The sequence below is a fragment of the Suncus etruscus genome, chromosome 14 (assembly GCF_024139225.1).
Source record: "Suncus etruscus isolate mSunEtr1 chromosome 14, mSunEtr1.pri.cur, whole genome shotgun sequence".
Taxonomy (NCBI): domain Eukaryota; kingdom Metazoa; phylum Chordata; class Mammalia; order Eulipotyphla; family Soricidae; genus Suncus; species Suncus etruscus.
Window position 1 is genome coordinate 23,705,961 of NC_064861.1, and position 12,869 is coordinate 23,718,829.

At 42.2% G+C, this 12,869-nt stretch overlaps 1 protein-coding gene across 1 annotated transcript in view; it reads left to right on the forward strand.

Moving 5' to 3' along the window:
• Positions 1-12,869, forward strand: part of DIAPH1 (diaphanous related formin 1) — a 109,119-nt gene that overhangs the window by 72,837 nt on the left and 23,413 nt on the right. The window lies entirely within an intron of this gene.

The window sequence follows — 12,869 nt, forward strand, 5'->3', positions numbered from 1 at the left end:
CACCGCTCCAGCCCCAAACATACATTATTTTTATAAGGAACACTAGGACAAAGCAGATAGTAATGAAGTTACTCAGTAGCTTGCAAAACCCTTTTGGTCTGACTGCATCCTTGCATGCCTGTACGTCTGTCTGATCTTCTTTCCTTGCAGACTCTTATGTAAGGACTGAAGAGTTGGTTACCTACACTGACTATAAATATATATAACTTAAACCAGAGTCTTGCAGGTGGTCTGGTGTGCAGAAGAGTGTTCTCAGCATTATATTCCAGAGGAGCAGAGATTCATAGCGCTAGTGTAGGGTCCCTACGCTACTCCATAAAGGAGTGTGATTGGCAAGGAAAGGTTACTTACCTTTTTTTCTTGTTTTTCTTTCCTTTTCTATGCTGGAAATTAATTTTTTAGTGCTCAGTGGTGTGTAACTCTTCTGTTTATAACTGACCTGTTACTTCTGGAACAATATGGCAGAAATGTTCATGCCACAATTGAGGAAGAGAAAGCAGAAAACAATCTTGCTTAGTCTGCTCTTATCACACAGCTCTAGGTTACAGGGAAAAAATGCTGAAGATTGGAAGGAAATGTATTATAATATTGTAACATTTTATATCCCCTCTTTCTGATTTTTGTTTTGTTTTTGGGCCACACCTGGTGACGCTGGGGTTACTCCTGGCTATTATTCGTTCAGAAATAGCTCCGGGCTTGCAGGACCATATGGGACACTGGGGGATCAAACTGCGGTTCATCCTAGCCTAGTGCTGGCAAGGCGGCGACACCTTACCGCTTGTGCCACCACTTCGGCCCTTCTGTGTTATATTTTTAAATGGAAAGGACAAATAGACAAGAAGTAAATTTTCCTATGTTTCTTGTGCTTAAAAAAAGGAACTTATTTCTATAAGTACTTGAACCAAATGTATGTCTGCTAAGCAGTCAATATATAGTTCAACAGAGCATGTGTTAGCATCCATGTGTTAGCATCCTTAGCTCTCTGTCATGGCCCTGCTTTCTTCGTTTGAAAGTCATATTTCAGCTTTCAAAGCTCTTTGTTCTTTTCTCAGCTCCCTGGGGTAGGAGAATCCCACTTTCTAGTTAAACAGTTCAAGGACATTGGTGACCCTTTGATAAATTCTTTCCTTCGGATCCTCCAGACTTCTTTTAGAGACAGGGCAGACAGGGCTTACTTCTTTTTCATCTACTTGTGTTAGAAAATAAGACTCACTTTTGTCCATCTTTATATATAAAATTTCTGCAAGAAAAACTGCTAAAAATCCTCCCAAGAGGCATGTCCCCTTTTCTTACTTGACTGTATCCAGCTTCTGCTTGCAGTTCTGCTTTCAGCCACGGTGTGTGCGCAGTTGAGCTATTTTGGCTCAGGTTCCTGATTGTGACGTCAGAGGCAGGGATTGGAGGAGAATATCAGGTGACTTTCTGTAACGGTGATGATGGCTCAGCCCTCCTCCCCACCCCTCCTCTCTGCTTCCCCCACCCTTTCCTGGCTTCCACCTTAGGAACAAAGAAGAGAAAAAAACAGCAGTATGACGAAAACCAGCAGCTGCATCTGCAGACTGGCTGGGGGAGGGTGTTTATTCCATCTGTTTTCTTTGTTATGTTCTTACCCCGGACTTCCCCTCCCTGTACCCCGAATTAAATGGAGGATGTTACCAAGAACCTTTGCTTCATAGGACTTAGAATAAATCTGCAGTTTATTCAGTATTTAGATGAACAGCAGAGAGTAAAATTGCTTCATGCACCCCCACCCCCCAAAGACGAAAGTATTTTTGGCTTCTCATTTTGTCTTACTCAAGAAATCCTAGTGATGTCAGGTACTATGATAGGGGGGCTTATTACCTATTTTTAATTTCTAATAACTAAGCCAATATCTTTTCATAGATTTGTCTTCATTACATAACAGAAACATGGAGTACAGAATTAGTGTCACTTTATTATCTTAGCTAGTGTATGTCAAAGCAGAATGTGACATATCTGTGGGGCTCAGAGCCTCAGGCAGTCAGGGAATGACCAGCAGGTAGGCTTGTTCCGGGCAGCCTCTTCTCCCTGGCACTGTGCTGATTGGCCTTTCATCTGCCATCAGTGCTGTGATCTCTCTAACAAGTAAATCTCAGGGGGAAAAGGAGAATGAAAGGAACGTTATTTGTTGAGATTTCTTTTCTGTTTTCCCTTTCAGAAAATATCTAATTTAAATATTTCTAATTTAAGAGAAAGGAAAAGAAAGGAAAAAAGGAAAAGACAGAAAGGCTCTCATGGTATGAGAAGGAGCCTCCTAAGTCAGATTCTGGAATCATTTTGTGTTGGGGATTTGGGGGTCATACTTGAAGCTTGTGCTCAGGGGGTTACTTGTGGCAGTGTTTGGGGGACCATTTGCAGTGCTGGGATCAAACCCAGTTGGCCACATGTAAGTCATAAACCTTGTCTGTCTCAGGCTCTACACTGAGGATTTTTTATTGGTTGTAAAGTGTGGCTAGGATTTAGATTCTGATACATTTTTAAAGAAAGTAAAAACTTTGTTTTAGTACCCCCCAGTGATGTCTGCCCTTGCATAACCTGTCCTCACCCTTTGCTGACTGGCATAGGGTTGTGCCTGTTCATCCAGTCTCTACACCCTCATCTTCAAAGTGGATCTTTTCACTTGTACTCCCTAACTGAGTCACAGTCCTGGGTATGCTGGGAAAGAGGCTGAGAGAAACTCTTAATCATACTGTGTCCTCAAAATGCTATGTAAAGTGCACAAATTCTGAATATTGCTTGTTGCCTCCCTTTAAGAGTTGGATTTACTCCCTTCTGCTTAAATCTTGGACCTTGGTTCTTGTGACATTAGAATCCTCTAGGTTTATTTTTTGTTGTTGTTTAGGGCATTTGCCTTATGCCCTACCACTGTGCTATCTCTCCAACCTAAAATTCTCTAGTTTTATTCTCAGATTAGCCATTCCTCTCAGTTTGCATCATTCCTTTCTATAGTTTACAGTGATTCTCTTCTGATATGGGAGACTTAGCAGCTGGGGATTGGTTTGGATTTAAGAGGTGGGTGAGAAGATTCTGTTTGCTGGGGTTAAGAATTACAGCTGTCCAGTTGGCATCCTATTTCTGCTTTCCCCTCCTCTGCTAGGTGCATGCTATTGACTTTTTTAGTTTTTATCTCATGAATGAACATCTTTGAGGAGTATAAACTCCATAAGAGCAGTTTCTTATATTAGCATGTGGAAGAACCTGCTTTCTTTGTCCTCATCTTGGAGTCAGAGCTTTTATAAAACTTAATAGGCATGGCTGGGTGAACTTGTAACCTTACCTCAGTTTATTTCATCTTCAGGATTCTTAGAAATTGTTCTCATTGTTCAAATGTGCTCAGGAATCTAAGGATCTTCCACAAAGAGAAAACTGCAGTGGTATCTGGACTTGGTTTAAAAAAACCCACCACAACAATTATGATTTTGTGCACTTGTGTTGTAATTACTCTATTCCATCACTTAATGGACACCAGCTAAAGTCCATGTTTGTGCAACCTCCTTTAAATTGTGGGAACTCGGAGATTTGAACCCATGGATTTTATTTCAACATGTTTCAACTTTTTCCACCTCTTTCATGCATTTTCTTTTTTGTCATAAATGACTTGATTTACTCAAGGAACATGTGATGTAAAATGTTGGAGGATGTAGAACACATGCTGCAGGCCACAGCTTGAGCAGAGTAAGTGGTGAGTGATTCTGAGTAAAATGAGAACTAAGTTTAGGTGGAGTTGCATTGCTTACAGCTCATCCTTAGTCTTTTAGCCCCAAAGTTACAGAGCTGTAGAGCAAGCTTATGTTCCCCAGTGTATTTCCCCTATGCCCTTTTTCCTACCCCACTTCCTTACTCCCACCTGCAGTTCTTAGAGCTCTCCCGCTCCTCCATTTCCTGTTTGTGGTCTTCATTGAAAGAAGCCTGCAACAGGAATTCCTGGGGAAGTGATGACTAGAACTGTGGGACTGTGGGGACCAGGAGTTCCTTGCTGAATTTGGGGAATACTTTGCCAAGACAGACCTCCCTCCCATTGTGTGGGCCCTTAGGAACTGTTACTAATCACAACAAAGCTCAGGGCTACTCACTCTATGCCATGACTCTTCTGTCTTGAGAGACTGAAAACTGTTCTTTTCCCTTTTTGTGCCTCAGTTTCCATTTCTAGTCTCTGTCTTTAAGAATTCAGTATTTATCAAGATTCAAGACAAAATTGGGTTGGATTTTGTAGGATTTCTTTTGACATATTGAAAAATATTGAATGAAGAAAAATGGGGTCCCCGTGTTGGACAGCAGGGGGTGCCCTTTCCCTTTGCTTTCTTGCCTGGCACTCCCTTTTGCATTTCAGCCATTTTAGACAGATTGTTTTTGCTCCCAACTAGCTCCATTTTGTATTTGTGACGCAGGAAAAGAATTCAGCCAGGGAGGAGCCTGACTGAGGGAGGGAGACAGGCTGAGGCACTGCCACATACTCCTTTACTCAGCGCTTGTTCACTAGGGACTCACCTTGCTGCAGGCAGCCTGCATCTTTCATCCTGAGCCCTGTATGCTGTTGTCCCTGCCAGCTGGGCCAAGGGCAGGGTAGTGTCTGACCCCTGGACATCTGCCAGGAGATAGGACTGGCTTTGAGGCAGCAGGCAGGGCATCACCATTGTCTGAGCTAGAGTCTGGGTTTAGGTGAGTTCTGGTGGAGGAAGGTAAAGGGTGATATTGCAATCACAGGATTGGGAAGAAAAGGTTTCCTTTTCACTCAGTTTTCTGAGAAAATTCAAATATCCTAAATACATTGGGGAAACATTTTAGCTTAAAAACAGCTAAAGAAGGGCTGGAGAGATAGCACAGCAGTAGGGCATTTGCCTTGCATGCAGCTGACCCAGGACCGATGATGGTTTGAATCCTGGCATCCCATATGGTCTCCCTAGCCTGCCAGGAGCGATTTTGAGCACAGAGCCAGGAGTAACCCCTAGCGTCACTGCGTGATAGTACAGTGGGTAGGGCACTTGCATGTGGCCAGTCTGGGTTTGATCCCCAACATCTCATATGGTCCCCAAATATACCAGGAGTAATTCCTTAGTGCAGAACCAGGAATGACTCTTGAGTATTGCCAAGTGTGGCCCCAAACATCCCCTTCCCAACAGTCCTCACATATTTGAAAATATAGAAAACCAAATGCAAATACATATATAGCATACACATATATGTGTGTAAGTGATGGAGGAGAACTGCTAGGATCTATGGTCTCAAGAAAGAGCACTCAGACTGGTAGGGGGAAGAATATTTAATAAAGGACAGGCCACAGGCAGAAAGAACAACATACAATTCAAAAGGTGGCCATAGACTACCACCATGGGGTGGTGGGTGAAGGTTCTTGTAAATGATGCCAGTATTCTCCAGGGGAGGCAGGGATCTGTTCATAGGATCCAAAAATTAGCCCTTGGGTTGGTCCTTCACTACTGTGTCCTTTAGTGGGTAGTGATGTTGTGAAGAATGTAAGCACAAAAACTAGCAAGGTGGCAGGCAAGTTGCCTGTGTTCTTGAAGTTTTTATCACCCTAGAGGTGCCCCACTTCCCTCTCTGCCTCTGCATATTCACTTCTGTCCCAGCTTTCTCTCTCTCTCTCTGTGTGTGATGGCAATAGTATGATTAGCCATGTCTCCATCATCAACTTGAAAAACTTAACCTCAGGCCAGTCTTGTTACATCTCTCTGTATCACCCTTTTCCTTGCTACCCCAGTTATTTTCAAGTCTGTCCTAGTTATAGCATTTCATCTATAAGTAGTTCAGAATTTGTGTCATAAAACCAGGACCTTTTTTTGGGCCACATCTGCTCAGGGGTTACTCCTGACTATGCACTTAGAAATTGCTCCTGGCAGGTTCAGAGGAGTATATGGAATGCGGGTGATTGAACCTAGGTCCGTCCAGGGTCAGTCATGTGCAAGACAAACGCCCTACTGCTGTGCTATTGCTCCAGCCTCCAGGACTTAGAAAATAATTTTTTTATTGAAAGAAAATGCATCACATAGTTGACATAACTGAAGAAAAAGTTTAGTAGCAAGTATATTTGTGAAAATTATTGTATCACCAATAAAGTCATTAAAACAATAGCAGGTTTAGTAAGCTCTTTTTTAAAAAAGAGATAAAAATACAATAAAAGTGTGTGTGTGGGGGGTATGGGTGGCAGTTGTTGTTGTTGTTGTTTGCATAGGCACAGCAAAATATGGGAAAATAAAAAAAATAAAAAACGCTTGGCCTAAAAAACAGGGAGACCTTACCAAGAAGTATCCTGGCATGAGACCAACTCCAGGCTCCAGGAATGCTAAGTTGTCTCACCCCAAAGTCTTTCTCTGTGGTCCCAGTAAAAGCTCTTTACAATCAAAGTTGTTGCTGTCAGGTTTTTGTAGTTACAGATCCTAAACTAGGACTTTTAAAGTCCTTTTAAAGAGAGCTCTGGGGTCAGAGAGAGAAAACACAGGTAAGGTGATTGCCATGTATATAGCCTACCTGGTTTTTATCCCCTGTGACCACATAAAAGTGGTTTCTTGAGCACCATCAGGAGTGATCCCTGAGCAGAGCCAAGAGTAAGCCCTGAGCATTGCCACAGGTGGCTCAGAAACAAAAAGAGAATGATATTTCTCTTGTAGTGCTATAGGTTTTATTTGCCATTGTTGGATGCATTGTTTTAATATGTCAGGTAGGTCAAGTTTTTTATGCATTCACATATTTTGTATTTTTTCCAAGTTTCTATTTGCTGTTTTATTAGTTATGTATGATGGGTGTTAATTTTTCCATAACAGACACACCTTGGAGATAACACAGTTCCAGATAACATAGTTCCAGATCACTTACATAAAGCAAATATTGCTGTCAGTCAAGTCATACTAGTTTTTTGGTTTTCAAAAATGGAGACAGTCCTGACCCTTCTCTTGTTGGGGGTCCCAGAGTTAAAGTACTAGGGTTAAGATGCTTGTTTGACAGCCAACCACTATTCAGTCCCAGGCACCACCCTGGGTGTGATTCCAGAGGCCCCCACAGCAACACAGCCTTGGGCCCAGAATTCCCCTGCCAATCCAATTTGCCCAGAGGCTTTGACATGTGCTATGGCAGCCCTGCCAGTCTCACTCTGCAGATCCCTGATGAGGAGAGTGAGAAGATATTTCATTTATGTTAAGTGTACCCAACTATTATGTCTGGAAAAAAAATGAATGCAATTAAAACACTTGACTGCTAAGAGTATAAACTATTATCTTTAGCCTTTAGCAGTTTATATCTTTTTGCTGGTAGAGGTTCTTGTCTTAGTGTTCATGGCTGCTGACTAACCAGATTAATGATTGATGAAGGCTGATGTGTCTTTAGCAATTTTTAAAACCAAAACAACAAAATCAGGAAGATATACAGGAATTAAGGTATTTACCTTGCACACAGTTGATCTGAGTTCTATCCCTGGCCCCCCTTAGGATCCCCCAAGCCCACCAGAAATGATCTTTAAGCTCAGAGTCAGGAGTAAGCCCCAAACATCACTAGATATTACCTCAAGCCAAAATAATTACATAGAAGCAAACTTAAAAGAATTCTACAGGCTTAAAGACCTAGTGTACTAAATTAAAGAGGAAACTCAGGATTGACTTTTTTTTTCCTGGTCTTTAGGACCCATCCAAAAGAGTCAGTATTAAGTCCTGGCTCTATGCTCAGAGATCATTCCTGCTGGTGCTTAGGGGACCATATGAGTTGCCAGGTATTAGGCCCTTGTCAACCACATTCAAGGAAAGTATCTTACCTGCTGTACTGTATTTCCAGAATTGACCTTTTTCTTTCAATTTTGGGGCCACACCTAGCAGTGCTCAGGTCTTATTTCTAGCTCTGTGCTCAGGGGTCAAATCCAGATCAGCTGCATGTAATGCAAATGCTATTTGTGCTGTGCTGTCTTCTCCAGCACCCAGATTGACTAGAAACTCTGAAACTGCCATAATATTTTTTCCCCCTCAACAGAATTTATTGGGGCTAGGGATTTGTGGAAGAGTGGGGGAGGGTCTTGTGCCTGAGTTCAGTGCTGGCAACATACTACAGAATATTACAGGTGGCTCTACTAAAGGAGCCTAATCATGGAGTGGAGAGTAGATTTTTTTTATTTGTTTTTCTTTTTCTGTAGGTGAAGTAGTATGGTTATAATAGTATTATTTCTAAATCTAGTCCATGAAATTACTGTATTTCCACCTTACTACCAAATTCATTCAAAGGCAACTATTACTTTGTTTTCGGAATATACCCAGCAGTAATATGGTTTTTTTTTTTTTTTCTCGGTTTAGTGCTCCGGGGTCACATTTGGTAGTGCATAGGTGACCACATGGTGTCAGGAATTGTCCCCAGGTCTCCCACAAGCAAAACGTGCTCTAGCCCATTGAGCTATCTCTTTGGCCCCACAATGGCTACTATTTGAGAACCATCTTGAAATGGTCTTAAAGAAAAGTAGCTCATGATATGTGTATTCAAAAAGATATACAAAACCCCAGAAATTTAGATGAGAGTTTAAGATATTTGTACCAAGATAACTTCCTGCCTCTCCTACTTTATCAAGGCAGCAGCTCTGTTCCAGAAGTTTACATCCGAAAGCACAAGGCTTCATCTCTTTCAGGGCCTACTTAGAGGATTTCTCCCCGAGAAATGCATAGGACTTCTCATTCATCTGACCCCAGAAAAGAAAGGCCTGTGTGGGATGGTCAAGAAATGAGTTGAGGCTCCCTCCCCCATCCATCTTCTCCTCTGAAATGAAGTTCTGCCTTAGAGGTGATGCCTAAGAAAACTGGGGACCTAATAGCTCTTCTCTCTCCTTGTTGATACTCTTAAGTTAGACAGTACTTTAAGTCATAAAACAAAATTGCATAAATTGAAGGCTATAGCTAACAGTAAATATGGTTTCTCTACATGATGGAATGAAATGTGAAAATACTGATTTTGTTAGTCTCATGAATATGTGAAAATATAGCATATACTTCTAAATAACTAATATATAAAGAACAAATCAGAAAATTAAAATGAAATTTTATGGGACTCAGTTGTGCTCAGAGGGAAGTTTATAGATATAATTCCTATATTAAGGAAGATTCATCTTGTCGGTATTCAAGGTTCCACTGTAAGACACTGAAAAGATGACTGAGAAGTTAGCTGAAAGGGCTGGTAAGCAACAGAGTCCCAGACTCGATCCCCAGATCTACTGGAAGGGCACCCCCATCACCACCTGTCAGAGCAGAGCTGCCAGAGATGGGCCCACACTGCAGGCAAGACTGATGAGGAGAGAGAGGAGGAGAGAGAGAAGACAAAGAAAAAGAGAGAGAGATGGATTTGGACCAGTGTCACATCAGATTGAGGGCCAGGTAAAAGGAACAGGTATATGATGTAAAGTAAAAGGATACAGCCGAAAGTAGCCAAAGGTCTGTCCAAATCAGGAAGAAAAGCCATAGCTAGAAGTAGAAACAGTTCAATCCCATTGCTCCTTCAACTGTCTTCTTGTAACTGCCAACCACGCTCCACCTCCAGTCTTGGGGGGGTGGAGTGGGGGTGGGTTAGACTCAGCCAGCCAGTCACAATTAGGGTCTTAAAGGGTAGACCCCTTTTATGGCTGGCTGGTGCTGGACTGTAGGACTAGAACCACTCTTTTTTTTTTTTTTTTTTGGTTTTTGGGCCACACCCGGTGGTGCTCAGGGGTTACTTCTGGCTGTCTGCTCAGAAATAGCTCCTGGCAGGCACGGGGGACCATATGGGACACCAGGACTCGAACCAACCGCCTTTGGTCCTGGATCAGCTGCTTGCAAGGCAAACGCCGCTGTTCTATCTCTCCGGGCCCTAGAACCACTCTTTCTAACAAAGACACTTAAAAAGGAGAGCAAACATCCCAAAGCAAGTAGAGGAAAATAATAAAAATTAGGCTAGAAGTTAATAGGAAATATATACTAGGAAAAAAATCATTAAACTATTTTTATTTTAATATCTGGTTAAACAACAAAACAAACAATATCTAGTTCATTGAAAAGATCAGCAGGGCCCGGAGAGATAGCACAGCGGCATTTGCCTTGCAAGCAGCCGATCCAGGACCAAAGGTGGTTGGTTCGAATCCCGGTGTCCCATATGGTCCCCTGTGCCTGCCAGGAGCTATTTCTGAGCAGACAGCCAGGAGTAACTCCTGAGCATTGGCTGGGTGTGACCCAAAAACCAAAAAAAAAAAAAAAAAAAAAAAGAAAAGATCAGCAAATGCTAAGACTGTAGCTAGAATGGCCTGAGGTGGTGGTTGGAGGTAAGACTTAATGTACTAGAATCTGAAATGAGTGAACCAGCACCAGAGCAATAGTACAATAGATAAGGAAGGTGTTGTCCTTGCAATCAGCCGACCCAAATTCAGCTTCCAGTATCCATTTCACCATATCCCTGATCACCATCAGAAGAGGTTGCTGATCTCAGAACCACCAGTAATCCCTGAGCACCGCCAGGCGTGGCCCACAAGCAAAACAAAACAAAACAAAACAGAAAAGAATCCCAAGAAATAGAAAACGAGGGCAGCATCTTTGTCAGACCAATAAAGACTGAGTAATATAATTTATAAATGTAAATGTAAAAATTCTTAACAAAATATTAGAAAATTGAACCCAGAGACATATAATTATACACGATTGTCTTGTGGAATTTATTCCAGGGTGATGAATCACTAGAGTGATTTAGCACTCATTACTCAGTGAAATTCATCTTATCAATGGGAAAAAAATACAAATCACATGATCATCTTGTTAGAACCACAGATAATATTTTAAAAAATCTGATTTCTGGGGGGGCCGGAGAGATAGCACAGTGGTAGGGCGTTTGCCTTGCACGTAGCCAATGGAGGATGGACAGTGGTTTGAATCCCAGCATCCCGTATGATCTGAGCCTGCCAGGAGTGACTTCTGAGCATAGAGCCAGGAATAACCCCTGAGTGCTGCCATTTGTGGCCTAAACCCCCCCCCCCCCATTCAATTTCTTTTTATTTTAAAAGATGTAAAGTAATAGTGGTAGGGAATTTCTTCAACCTGACATAGGGCACCTGAAGGAAAAACACAATTTGGATCATATTTTGTGGTGGAAGACTTACAATTTTGTCTCAAGGTTTAGTTACAAGAAAAGGATGCCCACTCTTGCAACTTTTGCATTGCTCTAGCCAAGGCTCTTAGGAAATAAAAGTAGTGAAAGTCCATGAAAATTGGTGGTAGGAACCCACCCAGCATTGCTCAAGGCTGTTCCTGGCTCTGTGCTCAGGATCCACTCCTGAGGTACTCAGGGGTCTGGATTGAACCCTGTCAGATGCATCTTACACAAGATGTTATCTCCTGTGCTGTATCTCTAGTGCCCCATCAGGACTCTGGTTTGGTTCAGAGGTTACTGCTAGCTCTACACTTAAATCACTCTTGGTGGTTTTTGGAGGGAGGATACGGGAAGTTGGCGGTCAAACCTGGGTACTCACTAGAGTTCTTAATAGGGCCAGAGAGAGTACGGCAATAAGGTAAATGCTTGCAGACAACCCTGGTTGATCTCTGACACCACAGGGTCCCCTAAGCATTGCCAGGTGTGGCTCTGGAGGCCACTGAGCACCAGCATGATGAAGCAAGTAGTGCTTGGGTCACTGCAGGGCCTACATGTTGAACTGCTGGCTCATTTGGCCCTTGTCATGAACAACCACCTGCTTGAGGCTGAACAGGAATGACTCGGGCTAGACAGGGTTTTTTTTCAGACTGGGTTTAATAGGGAACTGGCAGGATAGGGAAAGCAGGGGCCTTAGAACAGAAATCTCTAGTCCAGTAAACCATCCTTTCAACAAAGTCATTCTGGAAATCCAGCCAGTATCCAGGAGCAACAGGAGAAAATGTTAAAAAGAAATAACCATGACCATGAGAACTAGCCAACCAACCAAACAACCCCTGCCCCCATCCTCTCACTCCAGCTGGGGGTTCTTATTCCCCCCACCCCACAACTGTTTCTAACTTAGTTATCAATTTGACAGATTTCTCCATGCTTAAAGGGATAGACCTCTTTTAAGGAAGTGTAACCCAAAAGCCCCTACCCTACACCCAAGAAATCTATTCTGTAGTCACAGAAGGCATGATCTTGCACATAAAGAGCATCCTACAGAATTCATGAAAAACTGTTAGCAGTAAACAAATTCAATAATTGTCTTTCTATGCATTTGCAATGTATAGTCTGAAGCAAATTATGAAAATAGTTCTAGAGACTGGAGCAATAGTACAATAGGAAGGGCATTTGGTCCCCAGCATCTCATCTGGTCTCCCTAGCATGCCAAATGAAGCAGAAGCCTCATTCCCCAAACCCAGGAAATTGGGGAGACATGAGTCTAGAAGCAAATGCTGATGTAGGAAATAATCCACTCACCATTAAGGGGATAAAACAGGTTCAGGAACTTCAACACACAAGCCTTCCATGCCTAAGAAGCAGATAGCTCAGTGGAGGAAAGCCAGAAACACAAGAGACTTTTTCCTGAGACTCAAGGTCTTTACTAGGAAATGCCAGACCCTGGGGTGGAGAACAAGTGGTCTAAGGCATTAATCCAAAAGGTGCTTCGTCCAAAAGTGTTTTCAACCAATGAGTAACAAGTAACAAGGTTGGAAGTTGGTTACTCCAGTTAACCTAGTAGAGGTCAGGTAGGCTTTAATTTTTATTTAAATGTTTGGTAGAAGTCTTTGTATTGAAATCTTAAGTGGCTAGGAGATTTCCTTTTCAGGAGAATTTTATATATGAAATCCATTTTCCAAATATTTTTATTAATATTCATGTTATCTGTTAAATCTTGATTGAATTTTGGTAGTTTTGTAGGTTTTGAGAAATGGCCTATG